General features: G+C 38.2%; 1 protein-coding gene across 3 annotated transcripts in view; it reads right to left on the bottom strand.

The window, feature by feature from the left end:
- Window positions 1-23647, bottom strand: part of rerea (arginine-glutamic acid dipeptide (RE) repeats a) — a 193806-nt gene that overhangs the window by 123790 nt on the left and 46369 nt on the right. Inside the window, exon 2 of one of the 3 annotated variants that reach the window (XM_077514959.1) lies at window positions 10807-10876. The exons of the other annotated variants lie outside the window; for them this stretch is intronic. The gene's annotated coding sequence lies outside the window, so the exon portion shown is untranslated. The remainder of the gene's footprint in view (window positions 1-10806; window positions 10877-23647) is intronic. 3 annotated transcript variants of the gene reach the window in all.

Raw genomic sequence — 23647 nt, 5'->3', positions numbered from 1 at the left:
TGGCCCTTTTAGTCTTTGTGGATTGAGAATTATATGAGAAAATAAGGTCTTACAACACTAATTAAAACAAAACGCCACAGGGTAGTTGAGGAAAGGGGAAGCATTAAAAAAAAGAAACACTTTCCAATCTTGAAACTCAAGGAAATTACACAACAAAATATGCCAGTAGAGTAAGTATGGATATGCAAGTGCAGTCTTATCGAGGGGGGAACAAAAGGCTGAGCGATAATCAAGATGTCCACTGGAAGGCATCCAGAGAGACAGCTTATAATCATGACAGAACCTTAATTTATGAGCATTAGCAATGAAACAGCAAGTAAAGCCAAGGAATGGTATTTCCCTTCAGGCAATCAGTGCAAGGTCTCGGCTCACACAGATATCTTGTTTACAAAGCTATTCACACTCCCATTTGGCTGCCTTGCAAACACGGAGCAAACTAAAGACACTTGCAGGCTACATATGTCTCATCGCTCTGCCAAGAGAGGGAAAGTCAATCATAAGAAGAGCCATTTGGTGAATGTGGATCGAGGTAAGTCTTATTCCATATGGATGCAGTTCAGAACAGGGACGAATCACTTTTCCACTTTTTTTCTCTCCTGGTTTTAATGTACAGCCAGCGGTAAACCATCTTATATTACACTCAAATCAATATTAGGGCCCAACCAATGTGGATTTTTTTTTTTTTTTTTTTTAGACAATGCCGATTTTTGGCAGAAAAAATAAATACTGATTAATAGGGGTGTGAATTGCCTAGTACCTGACGATTCGATCCGTATCACGATTCATCGGTCACGATGCGATTCGATACCGATTAATCCCGATATGAATTTACAAGTCGATTGTTACGATTTTTTTTTTTTACTCAATTTAGAAAATACCATTCAGTAAACTTGTACATGTACACTGTAAGATGTAGTATGAAAATTTATTATTTATTGATCTCAAACTTCAGTGTTATAACTGTGAGCTACTGTATTTAACAAACGGGTTGTAACATTTTTCATGTTAGAACAGCATTGAAATAAAATAGTAAGGCTTAATGTTCCATTAATATAACATTCTTCCATGCTTAAGGTGTGAAAGTTAGACGTTTTGTTGAATATTTTTTCATCAAAAAATGGATGGTAAAAAATCGATTCGGATGCCTATTGAATCGATTCGAGAATTGTGTGCTGTAGTATCGCGATATATTGCCGAATCGATTTTTTTTAACACCCCTACTGATTAATGATCTCCCTGAAAACACTAACGTGTTCACATTTTTGGGCTCTTTCTATTGTGCTCTAAGATGTATAAATATGGGTTGGTCTCAAGTAAGTTATACATCTGGACTGGTAGGATTTCGATTTTGGGGAGAAGTGGACATAAAAAGTGTTTTTGATGCATGTGCATATACATGTGCACTTCAGATGCATTTTTGGGTCATAGTTTGTGGTACACTTTAAACTATCAATATAGTCGGACTGCTCAATTATGACGAAAATATCAATCATGATTATTTTGGTAATAATTAAAATCACAATGAGGATGATCATTTATTTTTGGTGCACAAGAAAATGTTTTACGTAAACATTATTAAGACAAATACAATTTTGAAACACTATAATTATGCAAGTTCCTTTTGGATGAAACAGAATTTATTAAATTAGTTTTATTTTAAAATGTAAAAAACGTGCAATTGGATAAATTTAAACAACTCAAAATTAGTATTACTATTTTTATATTTGACAATATGCTGATTTTGTAATTATGGAGTGTAATAATTAGGGCCCGAGCAGCGACCGCTGCGAGGTCCCTCTTGTTTTTGTAAGAATTATTATTAGGGCCCGAGCAGCGACCGCTGCGAGGTCCCTATTGTTTTTGTAAGAATTATTATTAGGGCCCGAGCAGCGACCGCTGCGAGGTCCCTATTGTTTTCCGTTCGAATTATTATTATTATTATTATTATTATTATTATTGTCCGTAAACGATCTCATTTTTGAGGACCTAAACATTTCCGAAAACTCACCAAACTTTGCACACTCCTTGGGCCCGGCGAAAAATTTGATATTATGAAGTTGTCATAACAATGCGACTCTATAGCGCCCCCAAGCGTAGAAAAATAAAAACCAATCCCGGCATGTTTGACCTAGAGCTACAAAAATTGGTAGGCACGTGTAGCACCCCGGGACGCACAAAAAGTCAATTGGGACCATGTAGCGAAAATGTACAGGAAGTGAGGTATTAATTTTTTAATGTCCAATTTTGGCCCATTTTGGCACATTCACTGTGGTCATGCTTTTCCCCACTTTGCAAACATTTTTCATTCAATTGACTTCAAACTTGGCATGTATCATCTCAAGACCTAAGACAACAAGTGGGCCAAAAATCTTGACTTTTCGGAATACTATATGACGGGGGCGGGGCATCAAATATTGCCTTAAAATTTCAATTTTACAGAAAGACAAAATGCTTAATAACTCCCATTTACAAGCTCCTAAAAATCTCAAACTTCTCATGCAACTTAATAGTCATGGCCTGAAAACATATATACGATAAAATTCGGTTATATATATAGCGCCACCTAGTGGTAATAATAAATGTCACACTTTACGTTTTTAGCTACTGTGCTGAGCTCGTTGAAGGGATCCAATTGAAAATTAGTCAGAAACGCCTTAAGATGTTGATCATGCCCCACACCGAATATTGTAACTTTTCGCCAAAGGGCGTTATGGTGCCGCAAAGTCTGATAATTTTTCGTGAGAATAAAAGCTGCTTTAACTTGACCCAGATGGTCCAGTCTTCTCAAAATTTCACACATTTGATGAGAGTCCAGCCCTTAACACATCTACGAACTTATATTTCATCTTACTGATAGCGCCACCTACTGGCAATTTTCTTTCTTACGATTTTTCTTCAATGCTTTTCTCCAACCACATTAACTGCACCTACCTCATATTTGCTCAGATGAGGGTTTCGGTCTTCATGATGTCACAGCACGAAGTTTGTGAGTTTTCGCAAATCGCCGTGGGCGTGGCTAAGCGCTGTTCGCCAAGAAAACAACACCAATTTTGAGGGCCTAAACCGGCACAGAAACGCATGAAACTTGGCACCCACATCTGGCCTGGCAAAATGAGCAATATTTTATCCTGGATTGTGCTATTTTTTACAAAAATCACTCAATAGCGCCCCCTAGAAATTTTTAATGAAGCAGCCCCGGTTGTACGTTTAAGCAAGATCTACGAAAATTTTTAGGTGTATGAGGGATCCCACGACCTACAAAAAAAAGTCTCTTGGACCCATGTGCTAAAATGATCAGGAAGTGAGCTACGAATTTTTGAATGTCCCATTTTTTACGATTTTAGCAAATTTACAAGGGGCATACTTTTGCCCACTTCTCCTACACGTTTCATCCGACTGACTTCAGACTTGACCTGGGCCATGTCAAGACCTGAGCCAACGACAGGGGAAAAAATCTTGACTTTTCAAAATACTATATGATGAGGGCGGGGCATCAAAATTTGTGTTTCGCAATGAAAAATGATAAGCTTAATAACTCCCCGGTACATGCTCCAAAAAATCCCAAACTTGACATGTATGTTTATAGTCAAAGCCTGAAGCTATCTCTATGACAACATTCAGATATATGCAGCGCCACCTAGCCCTTGAGGCATGAAAAAAAAATACCCCACTTACGGTATTTCTACAAAAAATGTAAACTCATTCTAAGTGTGATAACTAAGTCATTTATGAATATTCTTTTACTTTCCACCACTCAAAATGTTCACTGGCATCAGACCTAACCAAACATATGTATTTTTGTATTTAGTTTTATGTATTTTTGATAGCCTCTATGGACATTAAAAGCAATATCTTGAATGAAGGATATGCTTAATAACTCCCAGGTACATGCTCCAAAAAAAATCCCATACTTGAAATGTATATTTATAGTCAAGGCCTGAAGGTATCTCTATGACAAAATTCAGTTATAAATACAGCGCCACCTAGTCCTTGAGGCATAAAAAAAAAAAAAATGCCTCACTTACGGTATTTTTATAAAAATTGTAAACTCATTGTAAGTGTTTTAACTAAGTCATTTATGAATATTCTTTTACTTTCCACCACTCAATATGTTCACTGGCATCAGACCGATCCAAACATATGTACTTTTTTCATTTAGTTTCATTTTTTTTTATCGCCTCTATGGACAATAAAAGCAACATTGTGCAATGAGTACGAGCGATGATGTGTGTATATATACTTTTACGAAAAATACCAATCAGGGCAACTCATTGCCTAAAAATAAAAAAAAGACGCTGATTTTTGCAGATCTTAACAATCACCAAAACCCATTGAGCTTGACACACTCATCACACCTGGCAAAAAAAAACAAAAAAAAAAACACATGTAATGGTTTATCATGCCATTTTCAAAGAAATTCTGCTTCCAATGTGCCATTACCCCAACGTGCAAGTACCCCAACATGGCCCGGGCTGCGAGGGCCCTTTATAGCTGCTCGCAGCTCTAGTTGAAATTGTAATTGAATTTCGATTAATTGCGCAGCCCTACAATATAGGAAATTATACACACTTTTTAGGGGAAATTATGTTTCTTTTTAAATATATTCACATCGGATAGGGACTGAGCTCTACTGGGGGGATTACTGTAATTCATTAAGCCAACCTGACACTGATTCCAATACAACTAAATAAACAGTGGATATATGAAGGCAACATACCCCTGTTCAAATGCTGACTATTTGAGATATAATAAAATGAGACCAAGATAAATAATCTCAAACCTTTTTACAGAATACAGCTAATACACAATCAATGAGAATGATCACACAGAATCCTTAACTTAAATAAACAAAAAGCTCACTGAAAATGCAATAGTGTACCTCATAAAATACCCTAACATCAAATAACTTCTAAATATATGTTAAAAAATAAAACTTTTAAACCCTTTGTGTTCATCCAGTGTATTTAGACAATTTTTCTATAGGCCTTCTTCAAGCTCTCACATGGACAGCCCGTGTCTGATTCTCCAAGCAACACTGGACCTCATTCATTGGAATAAAAAGGAGCAGTTCAGGCCATCATGTCTGTACACACACAACAGTCTGTAAGAAATGGACAGTCTATTTCTGAGCGAGAGAGAGCGAGAGAGAGCGAGAGAGAGAGATCCTTTTGTGGACTGTATGAGAAGACCAAACAATACATAGGCCTGATACTTAACCAGGAGTGGATTAGTGCTGACTGAAAGTGTGTTGGGACGTGAGCGTAGCGCAAGATCAGGGAAGCGATAAAGAAAGGAAAGCTGTCATGTAGTGTGTGTGTGGTTCCTGTATGCTTGCCAGTCAGCCTCCATATACTGCCACCCTATGGACAAAGAGTAAACCTGCATCTTCATGTCAACGACCAACAAAATAAATACATCAGTAAATATAAATTACAGAAAAAGGGCAGCTGAGCGTACAGTATAGACACCAGCCACAACATTATGACCACTTGTACAAACAAAATGACATCCCTTTAGAAAGATCATGTTCAACTTTGACACTGCCAGAGAGATGTTTAACACGTTTATTAGTGTGGTTTGAGTTTCTCCTAAAATATATTAAGAATAACCTTCAGTATGACGCAGGACAGTTCTACACCCCGACAAATACAACTACAATAATAAACTTTTAGTTGAATTAATACCGCTCAATGTTAAACAATGAGAACTGAACATTATCATCTCTATAAAATCAAAATATCTGATACAGCTCGATATCTTTATTGTGCAACTTGTCATAATGTTCTAGCTGGTCAGTGTATAACAGTATACTTGAATAACTCCCAAGCTAGCAGTACATCCTCCAAAATCAATTATTCCATGCCAGTCATACTCAGCTGCTTATAGCATGAGTGATTCGGCTCTAGAGTTGACAGATAGTGGTAAGTGGAATATGCAGCCCCATTTATAGGTTATAGAGGAACCGGATTTCAAATCATTCAAGGTCCTTTTACTAGCTCATGTGCTTTACACCACCCCACCACCATCTGGCATGACAAACAACAGACAGAAGTAATCTGGAAGTCCAGCATGCAGTCAGTGTGTTAGCAACGGAGAAAAAAATGTGTTATTCAGAGAGACGGCACAAAGGCAGCTGGATGAGGTTGTGTTACCAGATCACCGGTAGACTATTTTTCACAAGGGCGAATGTGTAAAAATTTGTCTGAGCAGACAGTTTGGATATCAGTGCTGAGGTCAAGAGGAGCCACTTAGCTCTGCTTTGGCCTTCCAACCCCTGCAGTGTTCAAAATCAACCACTCTGCTATGGGAGAACATACATACATACAAAAAAAAAAAAGAAAAAAAAAAGCTGGGCAGTAGCTCTGCGAGTAAAGACAAATCTATTCCCTCGGGAGTGCTTTATTGGAAGCTACAAAATCGAGGTGAATGTGAAAGGTGGAACGCTGCAAAGGTTGCCCATTAGCCAAAGTACAGTGAACAGTTAAGGTGGAACTAATCCTCAGTTATTTGCAAAAATCTCAGATGTATACATTTACCTTTGGAAGACTACCACAAATGAATTTTGTCAGCCACTTATAAATTCTGACGCCAACTGTCAATATGTAACTTTTAGATTAACTTTCTTTTGACACACAGTGAAGCCACTTGCATTTGCTAATCAATATCAATACCCATACCAATTTCTTTCTGGTACTGCAATACAGTGCTTCAAATGACTGAAGTATCAAAAGCATCAGTATTGAAGTTTGGGACCCGATCTTAGTGGCATCAAAGGCATTGGAAGTTCAAACAGTATGATCCTCCAGCAAGTGAAATGGCTGTCCATCTGTAACGGCATAATCAGTGCCGTTTTTGCTGTCTGCGTGTATTCTCGCTTTGAAAAACCACTCACTTCGAAGCTTACGTAGAGTCGTCAGGATCTTTGGGAAGCGAACCAGCAAAAAGCATATCATTTAAAGGGGTACTTTACTTATTTAGCCATTTTTGGCAGTCAAACATTAATATTTTGCCTATAATAAATTTGATATTTTTATTATTTTTCATGTACCATTAGTACCTTTAAAAACACATTTTGCAACTTGCTGTCGACTGAAAATGACATCACAAGGGCTTAGGTAACCAATCACAGCTCAGCTTGTGAAAGTCACATGGCCAAACCTAGAAAACAGGTGAACTGTGATTGGTTACCTGAGCCCTTGTGATGTCATTTTCAGTCGACAGCAAGTTGCAAAATGTGTTTTTAAAGGTACTATTTGTACATGAAAAATAATGAAAGTATCAAATTAATTAATAGACAAAATATTAACTTTTTATTGTTATCATGGGCTAAATAAGTATCACTTTAATGTAACAACCTCATTTCATCATGCTTTCACTGCCTTCAAAAATATATTTGCAAAGGGCCCAAATCCAAAAATTCCTTCTGCTGTTCAAGCATAGTAGTTAGCATGCTAATGCTAGCAAATCTCCTAGATGTCAGCTCCCCAATTCACTTCATTCTGCCATGCAGGAGTTACGAGTGACGACTCAAACAACTCAACACGTTAAATTATTCATTAAAATAATTTGGAAAAGATTCCCATTAAAGTATAGTAGTTTTTCTGTTGCATGTTTTAAAAACAGATACATTGAAGAAATACATGCTGAAGATTCAAATGACCCTTTGTTTTCTTGTGCCTTTTCTTTCTTCCTTGCAGCATGGCTAAGGTTGCTAAACATTGGCAAAAATGCTTGAGAATACTTCTGGTCGTGCTCAGTAAACATTAAACAATTAAATACCGTACACTAAATTAACAACTTATTTAAACAGATATAGTGTTCCATCATGTGATTGAATCTGTGATCGATTCTCTGTTTAAACTAGCTAACTGGTGATCCTGATTGTGTAAAAAACTCAGTGCGAGCCAATGTCAACAAAATACTCAATATAAACCTTTGACCAATTTTCTTCATTTGTCTTGGAGAAACCAGGGCATGGACGATAACTGTCTAATTAATCTTTTGTGATTCAACTGTCCAAATACCTTTGCGTTCCCGGGAGTACTCGGCATAAAATGGCTGGACAGAAACTCCTAAAATATTCATTTATTATTTCTAGGGAAATCTCTTCAATTAAAGCTGAAAGTCTACATTTTAATCACAACTAGATTGCTTCTTACTTTTTCTAATTCTGTGTGATGAATAAGAAAACAACCCTCATTGTTCGAGAAAAATTACACAATAACAATGACTTTCTTTCGCAATGTGTTTTAAAATTCAGAGGAACTTATATTTAGCATCATTTGCGATAAGCCTGCTTTCATGACTTACAGTTTGGACTCAATAAATGGAGCATCTTCACATACACACACACACGTACATTATAGATACCCCGCAGGTACATTTTAACATTATGTTGTTTTGAAGTGGTGAAACGGAAATTGCAAATTGCTTGTGCAGATGAACATATTTTGCATAATGCATGAAGAATCTAACATTTACTCTGTGAGTGTGTGAGCATGAGAGAAGGAAAGAGTGTTTGAGCGGAGAAATAGAGTAGCAGCGTTGAGCCACACAGTCACCTAACATGCTGCATGCTAACAGTCATGTAATAGGAGCAGCGGGGAATAGACAGAAGAAGCTTGGCGCAGCGTGCGCTCCTTCAATCAGCACGGAATATAGAGGACGAATCGAGGGGAAAGACGGATGCGATGGAAAGGGAAGAGAGGCCTCCGCCGCGCTTTGCTCATGAACACATCAGCGGCGGGAGGGCACGGATGCGCCGAGGCCACTGCGAGCCAATTATCTAACTCATTAAGTAACTCACTATTCGGCTGTGCTTGAGTCCAGTGTTTTTTTAACCTTTATACAGCCAAGGTACCCATTTACATTTTAAAAACATCTCATGGCAGACCACAAAACTAAATTGCCAAAATTGAAATGGGACACAAGTAAGTTAAATAGAGCATAAAATTTAAGACACGTTTTCCAAATTCATTAATTCAAATGCTTTGAAGACTTTTTAAGACTCTGCGGGAACCCTGAAATAAGTTATTATTTTGCCATCTGAAGCTCATTTTCAATCTTGTTTTTGTTGCCATATAATTTGAGCTGTCACAAAAGCAGAAAGAAAAAAAATATTTGTGTCAACGTCATTGTTCTGCTTGGCATGTTTCTTTTCAGGAAAAAGCTATTTTTCATCGCATTGTAGTCAGAAATTGCCAATTTTTTCGTGAAACTAACCCATGTTCTACAACTGAACAGAAAGTTAGAAACAAACTTTTCTCTTCTGGCGAAGGATGTCTCTATTTTTGTCTGTTTTAGTAGATTCTGTGCTTATATTGTCACAGAACGCAATTTTCTGTACATTTCGAAAGATCTGCCAAAGTGCTCTAAAACTGACTATCTGAATTTCAACTTGAAATAGCTAGTTAGGTTTCCATCGACCCATTTTTATTTGAAATTTTAAGAAATGGAAAAATAAAACTGAATGGAAATGCCAAAAATTCTAAAAAGGGCCCAAAAGTCCCAAAAAAACGTTTTTATGCTTGTCGGGATGGATTTTGAAAGAGTATTGAAAAAATGAGCATGCGAACAGATTTTGCGAATAAACGCCGAGAAGACTGGATATACGTTGCAAGTTTTGACTGGCTATTACGTCACACGTACGTTTGTAGTCACAAAGCAATGGCGGACGATAATGTTTGGGGCCAAATTGGGGGGACGACGAAACAGAAATCTTAAAGAAGCGAATATTAAAGCAATTTTAGATGAAAACCAGCAAAGAAACGCCACGGTTTATCAAGCATTACAAAAGCAAACTCATACTACGTCTTTGCATGGCGCAGTCACTTCCTGGGGATCACATCTCTATGGTGTATACTAAGGATGTAACGATATCCAAATATCACTATACGATATCACGATATGAAGGTCAAGATACTGTAATTATCACGATATTGTGGGGAGGTTGGCGTTATTTAAAAAGGGTCACAATATTGTAAAAAAAATAGCTCATACTAAAAAGAAAAACACAATATTGTGCTTTTGTACATAACAGCAATACATAGAAACTACCTCCAATCTCTAATAACACTTAAGATTGAGGCACTTACTCGCTAATGCAAGCCCACATTGAGTTATTCTACATATTGACTCCCTTTACAAGCATATTACAATCCCCTTCATCTGACCATTAGTGTAGATTTTAAACAGAAGGGCCAAAACATCCCTAATGAAAATTAACTGCACTAAAAAACTAGCCACCAGAAGGTGCTAGAACTGCACAAATGGAAAACAACCTGACTTTTTTAACAGATGTGTAGCTTTGAATATCGTGAACATGACGATGACGATATTGTGGCAGTTTTAATATCACGATATCACGATATTGCCGGTATCGTGACATCCCTAGTGTATCCTGCCACCTACAGCGGCGGAGTCACCTCTCAATATTCGCAAAAGACAAACAGATGGAAATGGGCATAAGTTGCATGTTCGTTTTGTGCATTTTCAGTAAATTTGCGTAAAAATTTCGAAACAACTGGATGAAAACCTGACTTATGCCACCTACTGTGAGTAGTAATGCTGCAAAATATGAGTTCATCAAACACAAAGCTTGAGCATGCGCATTTCCAGTGGTTGGCAGAAAATGGGTGATGATGATGATGATGATGATGATGATGACAGGGAGTAACATGGCTGACAGCACCAAGGACAAGCAGAGAAAGGTATCAAAAAGGTCCATAGGCAAGAATAGAAACATTTCTTCGAGGAGGGGCAGGGTTTGTCAGCGCTCTAGCGTGTCATGAGGCATTGTCGACTAACCTTGACTGCATTCACCTCCAAGATCACTGGCTCTCAAGTATTGACAAAACGACAGTCTGTAAGAGAAACACTGACGGGAGACAGACACACAGAGGACAGGGGAAGGAAATTTACATGAATGATGTGATAAATGGTACAAATGAGGTGACAACAGCTTATTGCGGCCATATTTGGTAGCACACCACGCAGGCAAAAAATAAATAGCCATCACAGTTAATATTATCTACAAGGACAATTTATTCGGAACCAGTGGTCATTTCCCACGACTCAATAAATGCACATCGCTGCACTCACTCGCTCCACACTAAATGAAAACACATACACACACTAGCAGACCCGCACCCCTGAACCTCCCCCCATTATCCCATGAGCCCTCTCTTCTCCGCCTCGCTCGACAAGAGCTTGGAAATAAAAACATCACAGCGCTGCCTGCCTCGCAGCACCTGTTCAATAACGTTGACATTTCACATTCGGCATCCGCGAGCGGAGACGTTCACTGCATTTAAAGTAAAGACGCACATCCATCTGCAACATTTCAATGAAAGCAGTTTCACACAGTACTGGGGTAATTGTCTTTTTAACTCTCTCATGGAAATACTGATCATGAAAAATCATGTACTGAGAAATCCTTTGCTTTATTTAATCATCTCCCATCAAGTCACTGTGAATCAATGAATTTCCTGCAATGGAAGACAAGCAACCACAATATGTAAATAGTAAGGTTACACCTGTACTCGTGAATTTTAGCAGGTTCACGCCTGACATTTTATCTTTAGCGTTTTCCTATGTGAGGGTATATGCACATGCGGCCGGGTTCCTCTTATCCAATTATTTATTGACTGCAAAGCTTGAAGAAAACAAGGCAGAAATCCCTGGATATTTGCAAGTGCAAAATGCGACTCTTTGATATTATTCATGCTCCACTTCTGATGCAACACGTCTCCTGAAATACACTCGCAATGAATGGTCTTTTTGCTTTCAAATTTGCAAGTAGGCCTGGGAATAAAAATGATTGCGCTTCTCTTAGCAATCCGCATTGTGCTGCAACACACGCCAAGTGTGAATTGTACTGTTATACGGAATTGCAGAAGAGAAAAGAAACACAATTACAAGTACACACAAGCATATGAGAAGCATTCCAACTGTCGGCACTGACGACGGGCGGTACTCAATCGAGTCATGCAATTTCTGAGTGTATATAAACCTATCATGTGCAAACTAAACAAGCATATAATTAAACAAAAAAGAAATGTGAAGGAATTGGACTAGCGTGGAAATAGTTCAACATTGTATAGATGCCATTTTTGGGCTAGGGCTGGGTATGGATTCTATTTCCTCAATCGGTTCACACATTCACTTCAAACCAATATTGATTAAATATGGAAAATCAAGTTTTGAAAAATATCAAGGACATGGTAAAAACTCCACAAACATTAAATTGCAAATTAAATTTTGCAGAGGAAGAAACTGGTTAAAAGATTTCGTGTTATAATCACTTGAGTGTTACACAAACATGGGCATCAGCATGTATGAGATGAAAATATTTTCATAATATTAATTTAATAATTGTAAATATAAATTAAAGATTGTCTTCAAGTACAATAAGTCAGGCCTTTCATAAATGTAAGATTTTTTTTAATTCACGTGAACAGTAAATGTCAAGAAAACAGTAAAATACAAAAAAAAAAAAAAAAACTTGGCTATTAAAATTCAATTTTCTTATAAATGTATGGGGAAAGATATTAAAATAATTAATTAATGGTTTTCTGAATCGATATCAGGCTTGAAAAGAAAAATTTATTTGATATTGATTATTCAATTTTATTTTTTTAAACCCAGCCCTACTTTAGACACCAAACTAGCTAAAACTGAATCAATAGCGCCTCTGCTGGTGTGTTCCATTTTCCATTATCCTTAAATGGTGTATGTATGTATGTGTATATATATATATATATATATATATATATATATATATATATATATATATATATATATATATATATATATATATATATATATATATATATATATATATATATATATATATATATATATATATATATAAATTATTTGTTATTTGCTTTTACTACAGGCAAAGGAGGTGGGGTGGTGGGAGGAAAAATTATTAAAACAGGAAATCTTTTTTTTATTTATTTTTTTAAAATCTAATGTTTGTGATAAAAACAAATATTTTAAGGGCATAGGCTATGGCGCAGGCTTAGTTCAATGGGCCTGCATTAGATTCATCTTTCAAGACATGGTGTTAAAACAAAGACGAGCTATGCTAGCTTTTAGCAAGCCCATTAATTAGCTTGTCCTCTCTCGCTACCGACCATGTTTTTGTTGATTCCATTTAGCTGAGCTAGAAGCAAGTTTGCTACTTAGCTACTTATCCATCCATTTTACATATGTGCCCTGTGATTGACTTAGCTACTTTGTGAATTATTAATCGACTGTTGTTCACTCTGTGGACAGAGTCCTGTAACGTCAGAATTTGGATGAAGTGTTCAGAAGGCCACTTACTCGCTTTCAAGTAACTAATGTTCAAATCTAATGTTATTGTTACATGTACTGTATGCTTAGTGCTTAGCTGTCAATTAGCATTTAGAAAAGTAGTAGCCAAAAGCTTTTTTCCCCCCCATACTGCTACTTAAAATGCATCACAACACCGTAGCACTTATTTTTCTGCTACAATAATTACTACCTGACGGGGGGAAATGAAATGTGCCTCCTGGTGCCAAGGTTTGATGGTCACCAGGTGCAACCTAACTTGGATGGCTGAGCAGAGACATCTGTTTGATGGCATTAAAAACACCAGAGCTCTACCATAACTACAGATTAAATGGCAGTAAATCTGAGGATTAGAACCATATATGAATAGCCCACATTGATTTTGCAACCCTTCAGCAACACTGCGATTTCCGCCGTGGCAGACATCATTGCCATCACAAACACTCACACACACCCCACAGGAAAAAGAAGAAGCCTTTATTGATCCCACAGCGGGGAAATTCACTGCTTACTGCAGCCAACAATATTATGTTACGAAAATAACAAACATTATCAAAATAAACCAGATGAGAATTTACAAACACCATCAAGCTAAACAAACATCAGCAAGAAAGGTGTAAGCCGGTGTAATATTAGAGGGACTCTTTGTTTTTTGAGTTATAAAGGACACTAAAATCAGTTTGTGACTAACATTGTTATCTCCTTTTAACTTGTCTTGAGGCAAGTCAAGCAAACACCATTCCTACAACAAACGACTCATCTCACAACGGCCCCTAAAACTGTCCATCCCGATATTCTAGGACGTACGCAAGAATTTCATGACGATGAAATGTGAGCACTTTGGGGTGACGGGCATGATGAAGATGACAAACTGGCCTTTCCCGCTTTAGCTGTCTGATGACCCCAGTCTTTGAATTCCAAAGCTGGCGCACAAAAACACATGCGCGCGCACTCACAGGCACACGCTGTGATTCACTCTGCTGCAGGGAGACCTTTTTGACACGACAATCCCAAAATCCCGTGCTGAAATCCTCCCTCCCCCTTGACCAACACAGCCCTTGAGAAGGAAGCAGGCTCACATCACAAGACCAGCATCCATTAGTTCAGCTGGCCTCACACTGGAAAAATGTGAGTGGCTGTCTTCTCGGGCTACCACAAACAATTATTTTGATAGTCGATTACTCACTGACAGTAGTCACCATTAGCCGACTAATTGGATCATATGTAAATCACAGTTTATCACACTAGCAAGCTGCTGCTCTTATACATAACCATAATTAGCTCACTCACAGCTTGAATTCTTATTGAACTTGTATACAAAAGGTACATCCAAGACTACCACAATCCATTTTGTGACACAGGTTGACCTCCACTTTCAAATATTTCCCATTAAGATCAATTACATTTGGAATAATTTCTTCCAAACAGTCACATCATAAAACCTACACCCTGTAATGATGTCAGAATTGCAGTAACTCCTTCCTCTCTTTAGTTTTTCCTCTGGGCTCTTGAGATCTCGCTAAATTTGCTGGAATTTAGAGGCTTCCGGGGTTGGCGTAAGACTTTGATTTTGTAATCATGGGGAAGGCAGGAAGTGTTTGGTCGGTGCTGGATGTCACTTTGATTTACCTTTCTTTTCTCTTTATTTCTTTTTTTTTTTGACCTTTTCTCTGGTCTCCTGACCATTTAAATCTCACGACTCTGGCAAGATTCTGAAGTACCTGGTTAAGGCGAAGGGTAATGGGATATTTATAAGGTTTTAGGTGAATGAATGAGTATAAATTTATACGTATTTGCACGCACGCACACGCACGCACGCAAACGCACGCAAACGCACACACGCAAACGCACGCACGCACGCATACACAAAAAAAAAAAAAAAAAAAAAAAAAAAAAAAAAAAAAAAAAAAAGAGCAATGATGACAAGACGTTGAATCGGTAAGACTACCGAATGAACAATTCTGAGCTCTTAGAAAAAAAAAAAAAAAGAAGAAAAAAAAAAAAAGAATTGCAGTAACTACAAATGAAACACTTCTACACCATGAACTTCAAATAATATAATAATAAAAATTAGGGATGGGCGAGTACCGTTACCAGGTATCGGTATCGGGCCGATACCAGCCTTTTTTTCAAGTACTCGAGTACTCGTGACGCAGATGAGTACAAGCGACTGATGGCAGAGGGGGAAGACGTTAAGTGAGTCCTCCTTGCCTGTAACTGGCGCTAGCTTGCAGCAGTTTTTCACCAAAACTTCACCGGTTTGGAAATACTTGTGAATCTTAAAGGGGCTGTCTGCCAGATTCACTCAGGAAAATGCACTTTTTAAATACAGGATGTACACACTTTAACTTTCTCTCAGTCGACACATCTGTGTTTTTTTTCGGATTTTTTTTTTCTTCACTCACTCATTCACACACGTAAGCTTCTGTGAGTGAGTGAGTGAGTGAGTGAAAAAAAAAATATATATATATCCGTGCGTGCTTTCAAATTGCCGCGGGAGTGACGTCACGCAGCTGACACGTTCGCCCGGCCCCGTTTGCGACACGCCACCCCTCCGCTCTGCTATTGGCTGGAGGGTTGTAAATGCTGTTGTTGTAAAAACATCCCGCTGTTTACAAAACAAACACAAAATGGCAAAATACAGGCTGGGAAGGTGGGGGTTTAGGACGAAATTACCACAAAAGATGAACAAAAACACAGATGTGTAGGCTGAGAGAAAGTTCAAGTGTGTACATCCTGTATTTAAAAACTCAATTTTCCTGAGTGAATCTGGCAGACAGCCCCTTTAAACTGAAAGTGCATTTTTGTGTTTTAGTTTGAGCGTTAAGACTATTGAAGTGTGACTGGGCTGTTTTTTTTTTTTTGTGTCAAAATTAAAGGAAATATATTTGTTTAAAAATATCTTTTAGTGATTTTCTTTGTTTGTCAAAATGTACTACTAGTATCGGCAGTTGGTGTCGGTATCGGTGAGTACTGAGTGTCTGAGTATCGGTATCGGTATCGGTCTGAAAAAAAGTGCTATCGAACATCCATCCAGCCATCCATCCATTTTCTTGACCGCTTTGGTATCGAACATCCCTAATAAAAATAAATGAAAATCTATAGCAAAAAAAAAAAGACATAGCAAGCAATATAGACTACTAGCTGATTGCGCATTGTTACTAATGAATCACGAAAGACCGTAAGTCGAGACTATAAACTCAGGATGCTCTGTACTTGGACACTGCTGGGGTCTTTTCTGCTTAGAATGTCCACTCACTATCTCTGATAACTAGTCTTCGGTTACCACTGTTGTGCTTTGAGAACAAAGTGTCACAGTGGGCCACAAAAAGCCCTAAAGTCCCTGTAAAGTCTAAATAAATGTGTCTTGAAAATTTGAGAGCGCTCGAAAACACCAAGCGTGTGTTTGCTGACCGAGACGGGTCTAAAAACCTCCGCTGTGGTCACTTCACCTTCTACGAGTAATCGGAGGTCGAAGGAAACACTGTGCTACTTTTGCAGAATAGGGATATAACAATAACGGCAATATCGTGATATTGATATAGAAAGTCAGGTTGATTTCCATTTGTGCAGTTCTAGCACCCTCTGGTGGCTAGTTTTTTAGTGCAATTTAATTTCCACAAGGCATGTTTTGGCCCTTCTATGTTTAAAATCCACACTGATGGGGAACGTAATATGCTTATGAACCGAGTCAATATGTGGAGGAACCCAATGTGTGCTTGCATTAGCAGGTAAGTGCCTAAATATTAAGTGTTATTAGAGATTTATGTTGTTTATATACATTGCTGTAATGTACAATAGCACAATATTGTGCTTTTTTTTTTTTTTAGTATGAGCTGGGTTTTTCTTTTACAATGTTGTGACCTTTTTTGTATCGCCAACCTCTTCACAATCATGTGATAATCATCGTATCATGACCTTCATATCATCATGATAATATCGTATAGTGATGTTTGAATATTGTTGCATCCCTAATGCAGAAGCAGCTAGCTAGCAACAGCTTCGGCTGGCTACTAGTACAACTAAACATGTTGCGGAGTCACTAAGTCAGGAATCATCGTCTGCATGGTGGCAAAAAAAAAAAAAAACTAAATTTACAACAAGTGTCATATTCATGAAGGGATGACGAGAAAAGACAGAGAAGCAATGCTAAATGCTAAGCTAACCTAATAATGAAACGGCTAGCACATTTAACACCGCATTTAAGTGCTTGGGTGTTTGATGACACCTTTCACCAATATCTGGCTGGAGCCGCGTTAAAGCGGAGCGTATCCAACTTTGAACAGCAAAATTACAAGAGAATTAATAAGTGCATGGACTTTGCAATGAAAATCATACTCGCTAAACTGAACAGGAATCAGAAATAAATGAACTTCTGTTACACTATGTCAGCCAGGAGAAGTGGCCTTACTGACCTACATTAAATATTCATCATTTTTCAGTGATATTATTTGTTTTCACAAGAGTCCTGAGTTTTGACTTTGACTTTTGAGGTCACACAATAAATGTTCTCAAAATTATATTACAGCACAACGTTTTTTGTTTGCTTGTTTTGTTTATTTATTTATTTATTTATTTATTTATTTATTTATACTAATTAAACTTTGCTTCTTGACAAGAAGAAGTTTGCTGCTATTCAGTGCAGCTATAGTCTGAAAACTACAGTATCCGGTATATTTATAGTTTAAACTAATACCAATAAAAACATTCTTGTGTGGGTAAATTACCCCCACCCCCACTATTCGCGGCAAGTGGTTCCTAACCAAGTCAAGGGACACATAATGGTGGTGTTCAACAAACCATAGTTTACATGCATCTCAAAAGTCCAGTCCAGTCGGACTCACCCAATAATTCAATATGCCATGTAAACATATTGACTGCCTGACTCTACAATGTGCCAAAATCAATGGCCAGAAAACTTAGGTGTCTATTACTGTATTGAACGATTTTAAATAAAGTCAGTGTTGTAGGCTAGACTGTGAATGCATTACAATCACGCATGTCATCAGAGAAAAGCAAAGACAACTCCACAAGTGCCTCAATACATAACACACAATACAGAACATCCTGTGGCAATCCAAAATGTCCAACAAACCCAAGGACAAAATGATGCTAGCACCTGTTTTAACGTTGCTGACAATAACGCCATTGTCCTCACGGTAAGCAGACATGCCGCCATTGTGTCATTCTTGTGTTTGTATAACCACATTAACGTGCAGAGAGTGTTTCCACTTGCACACTGTGCTGCGCCAATGTGCTTCTGTTAAATATGCATGCTTGAAGAACTGAAGACAAAACATTGTGGCGCAGACGGGTGGAGGAATATCCATATCGTAATAACATCACAGCACATTAGCTTCAGCCGCATGCAGTGAGATTTGATTTTGAATAATGTGCTCTGATTTATTCGATCGGGGAAAATCACGTTTGACATTTTTATGCGTTGGGAGGAATCCGTAAAGAGAGTTTAATGAGGTTATTAAAATAAGTGAGCATACAAAGCCACGGCCAATGAAACAATAAGATGAAGAATCAATAAACGCTTCATCAGGAGCATTTTTTTTAATAGAAAATGAGCAATTTCATTTAAATATGTTGAATGCAGACACATTTACACACTCCGTAAGTTGCACAAAGCACCACTAATGAGGTCCCTCCATATCTTATTAGCAACTTATCGTGTTCCTTCGCTGCAGCGTGCGCTTAGAATGCCAATCATTCATTCTTACTTGTTCAATCAACTTGCAACAACCAAAACATTATGTTTAAACAGCGCACACATCGGATTTGCAGATGTCTACATTAATGCTGTCGTCTATGGATGTTAATTAACCTCTTGTACCTTTTGAGGAGAAACCACAAACAAAAATAGAAATCAATAGCAGAAATGGGGGAGAGGGGTGGGCAAAAGCTGTCGTTAATGGATATTTAACAGATATTACATTGTGTCCACCTCCTCAGGCTTCAATGATTAGCCATCCCATCTATTTCTCAATCATGTCTGTCATTTGAGAGCAGGCTGATTGTGTTAGAAGGCAGCTGATTGCGACGATGAGCACAGTGCTGCTGATGAGAAGAAGATGGGCCATCTTAAGAGTGTGGGGTGGGCTGTGGAGGGGGAATATGCTGTCAGTAACAGCTAACGGTGACGTAAGGCTGTTCAAACACACCGCATTATTCCAAATGAATAATCGGTGAAGTCGTCTGTAGTCCAACTGTAGCCCTTGAGCAATGTCAAACTAGCTTATGAATCAAATTTTAATGAGGCTGTTTCGCTCAGCTGAGCTAATCCTGGTCTTTGGACTATCACCATCCGTACTTGTGTTGACAAGAATGAATGGTATTGATACTACTGCTCAAAGACCTTTTCCTGAAGATTAAGACTAAGGCCCGACCGATGCCGATAACAATTATTGTCAGAAAAAAAAAATACTGATTGCCGATTAATCTACCAAGTATTTAAAACTATATAATGCATAAAATGAACCTCTTCCCCAATTCGTTTTCAATGGGTGCCACTTACGCACAAACTTTCGCTATTAAGATTCTCTGCTTTGAATGACAAGACTATATAAAGAAATTTCATCAAGTTTACACAGTCATTGTATAGACTTAAGTCAATAATAAAACCACTTACTTTTTTACAACTGCTGTAAAGCCCTAACCTTTTCTTTTATATATTTTTATCTTGTGTTATATTAACAAGTCTTGGGACTTACTGGGCTAACGTGGGACCTCGGGGATCGTATTTTGTGCCATGTCATGGAAATGTGTGTCATGACAAAAAAAATAAAAATAAATCCTTGGATGTTTGCATCCTTGAATTTTGAGAAAAGAAAGTCTTTGAATCCTTGAAATATCAACTTCATAATATAACTTGAAAGGACAATGACAAAATAAAAACTAAGAAGGTGAAATAAGAATAGAATAAACTAAAATAACTAACTTAAAAAACAAAACAAAACATTAAGAACAAATACTGACTGTTCCTGTGCGTTCTGGCCTCTTGGGGGCAGTGTGGTGTCGTGCATCCATCCACTTATAGTGAGTACAGAAGAAAATTGTGATTGAATTCTATTAAAATAACTAGTTTTTCACACATTAGGAAAAATGTGTGCCTTTGTGTAGTGTTACCCCATCCGTGGGTATGTGCTCCCACAGGATTTGTGTGGATATTTGTTATTTGAAGGAAAAACACTCCCGAAGTTGATGCTAACTTCCTGTTAGCATTTTCTAACTTCCTGTTAGCGCTAGGCTAACTGTTTTAAAAATGAAGCATGTTTTGTATTTACATATACACTGGATGTAATTCTTAACATTGTGTATTTAGTTTTACAGTTAACTCCAACTGCGGTGCCATTAAACACCTTAAAGTATGCTTAGGGACAACAGAATAACATACGATACACATTTGCTAGTTGCTAATGCTTTGCAAGCAAAATGGTGCATTCAGGGTACTTTCAGAGCGTCGGAAACTTCGGTTTTCTTCTGTAACGTTTTAAGGGGAAAATAATCGGCCATTTAGCTCAATTGGAGCAAATGAGTAAACAATCATAAAATCCTATAACATGTTAATGTTGTTTTTAGATGCATTTATTCAATGCCTTTTAAGACTTAAGACTCTGCGGGAATTCTGATTACAATTTGGAAGATGAATTGAGATAAGAGTGTATTGAGTTACACTAGTCTTGGGACAAACAAACTCTTAAGTCAAGGCACTACTGTAATCACGCAATGGGAAATGGAAGCTCCAAACGGGAAATGCAGAGAACACAACTAAGCGTGCTGGCTGCAGCTTTATGCTTCAGACTATGGAGAAGTAGTGGCCCTCAGCGGCAATCCAAATCCTCGAGGCAACATGACGCCACTTATCTCTGTATTCAAAGACACATTTGGCTAAATCGTTACCTATTGGACTGGAATTGCGTGACATCGAGCCTTCTTGAGTGGCCGAGAAATGAACCTTGCTATGCGTCCTGACACCGGGGCCACGCACCCGGGCAAATAAAAACATGACTCTCACTTACTGCTCGCCTGTGACCACGGGCCCATACATCAGCATTAGAAAAGGGTCTCGGCAGCCTCAAGGTCAGCTCAATTTCCTCCAGCTGTTATGAAGTATCAGAATCACAGCAAGAGAGGGCAGCCACACATGTGTAAGGAAATGATTTAAGGAGGAGGAGAGGTGATTTGTAATACAAAAAAAAAAGAGGAACTGTGACCAATCACTCAGTGAGAACCGTGCCGCCTCTTGTACAATAACGATGTGCTGGTGTGGGCATTAGGGAGAAAATGTTTTAAGCCCACTTGCGCATTCTATTCATTGGTTTTTTGTTGTTGTTGTAAATGAGCCAAAAGCCTTGTTAATTGCTCAAGTGTAGCCAGTTAAACTATAAAGTAATCAAAGCTTCGACATAAGTCTTTGAGAGAATGTGAGTACAACGTTTAAAATTCACTGTAATCACATTGGAAGCGACCTAATGTTTTTGTTCCTCTGATGAGATCTGGGTCCATTTACCGCATGCCCAAGCAATTTGATAAATTACACAGAAGAACAAAATCGGATTGTGTGCGTGTGTGTTTGTGTGTGTGCGTGTGCAGCCTGTCATCCTTGGTTGCCTCACTGGCGGAGGTTTGACATCTTCAGCTAAGAGCCAGGGGAAATAACAGCAAATTCACTTAATGGCACCACCTCATCTATTGCTCATACGTGGGGGGAGAGTTTTCCTTGAGGTGTTACAAAATGGCTGCTGTCAGTGAGGGTGTGTGCGTGTAAACACGGTGTATGTTGCGACCTGGCTTTGATGGGAGCAGCAGCTGTAATTTCACTTCAACTCTGACCCATTGTTGAGGAGGGGGAAAAAAGGCATTACCACAACTGGCTCCTTTTTTTTTTTTTTTTTTTTTTAAATGTGATGACAGCACCATCAAGTATGATGTACGTGTGGGGTTGCACTTACAGGATGTGCGCTATGACATGAATACTTGGCCACATGGATGCGTTTGCCCAGTTGCATATGTTTTACAGAGTGCTTGTGGAGTGTTGCCGAGCCAGAGATATGCTGTAATAATGGCCTCACTCCATCTCAGCTTGAGGTACTGCAGAACAATCCGGCGGAGAGCACAGCAGCTGGGAGTGACTCCAGGCTGTGTCGTGGATAGAGAAAATATCAGGGTCATAGCAGGTATGATATCGGTGCAGCCCCAATCCCTTTCAGACTAGCCGTGGGATAACGTGCGATAGATTATCGTGATATTTTGGCAAAATAAAAAAAATAAAAAACGATCATTATGATGATCGTACAGATTAGTAGAATGAACTATTATTAGAAATAATTAGTGAGTCTGTCTCGGCGGAGATCAAGACACACATCGCTTGGCCATCATGGGTTAGAGGTGATCACACGACATTGTTGGCCTATTTGTGCTGCCGGGAATTTGGTGAGTTCAGTAGTCAACTTGTGATTGTTGTGAAGGTACATTGTGTGATTTCTTTGTTATTGTAATCCCCTCTTACTATGTCAAGAAAAATAAATAAAGTTGTTGGACTTCACATGTAGCGGAATATAATGGTGTTCCACAGGGTTCAATTCTGGGGCCTCGGCTGTTTTCATTGTTTATGCTGCTGAGTTGAGTTATGGAGTCAGCGTCCTAACTGCATGATTTGCAATGCCACGTTGAACAATTCTAGTCCAGCATAACTAGCTATCTGTTTCTAGAAAAACTAAAAGGGACACTTCCTGGAGCTACAGGAAGATGGGGAATACAAGAACACAACGCTTTCCGAATTCATGGTGAAGAGAGCCAGTATCGATTGAAAGGCTACTTTTTTTTTTTTTTAAATCAGTAAACCTTATGCCTATGTCTTGAAATTGAAATACGTTCTGAATGTAACCAAACCATTGAAAGACAAAGAACTCAAAACACGTCTTCAATTAAACAAAGCTTGCCATCTTCTATCAAACAACCACTTCGAGGATAAAAAAAAAAACACAACTGCTTCTCCTCTATTGTTGTTCACCGCTTTCAATTGATTGGTGGGTTATACAAAAGCTAGCATCACAGTAAAAACACACAAAAAACAAACAAACCTCAAACCAGTTTACTCCTTTCTGCACATTTAATTCCCACATTCATGAGCAGCTTTATTGTTCAGTTTGATATGCCAAGAACATATCTCACATAGAAGTCAAAGAAATGTACAACGCAGATTTGTCAGAAAACCTTAAGTTTTGTTTCAGAATCCAGATTTTTTTTTGGCATTCTATGCACCAAAAATACTTCTGTTGATACGGGCACACACACACACACACACACACACACACACACA

Source organism: Festucalex cinctus, chromosome 2 (assembly GCF_051991245.1).
Source record: "Festucalex cinctus isolate MCC-2025b chromosome 2, RoL_Fcin_1.0, whole genome shotgun sequence".
Taxonomy (NCBI): domain Eukaryota; kingdom Metazoa; phylum Chordata; class Actinopteri; order Syngnathiformes; family Syngnathidae; genus Festucalex; species Festucalex cinctus.
This window is presented reverse-complemented; position numbering and strand designations above follow the sequence as displayed.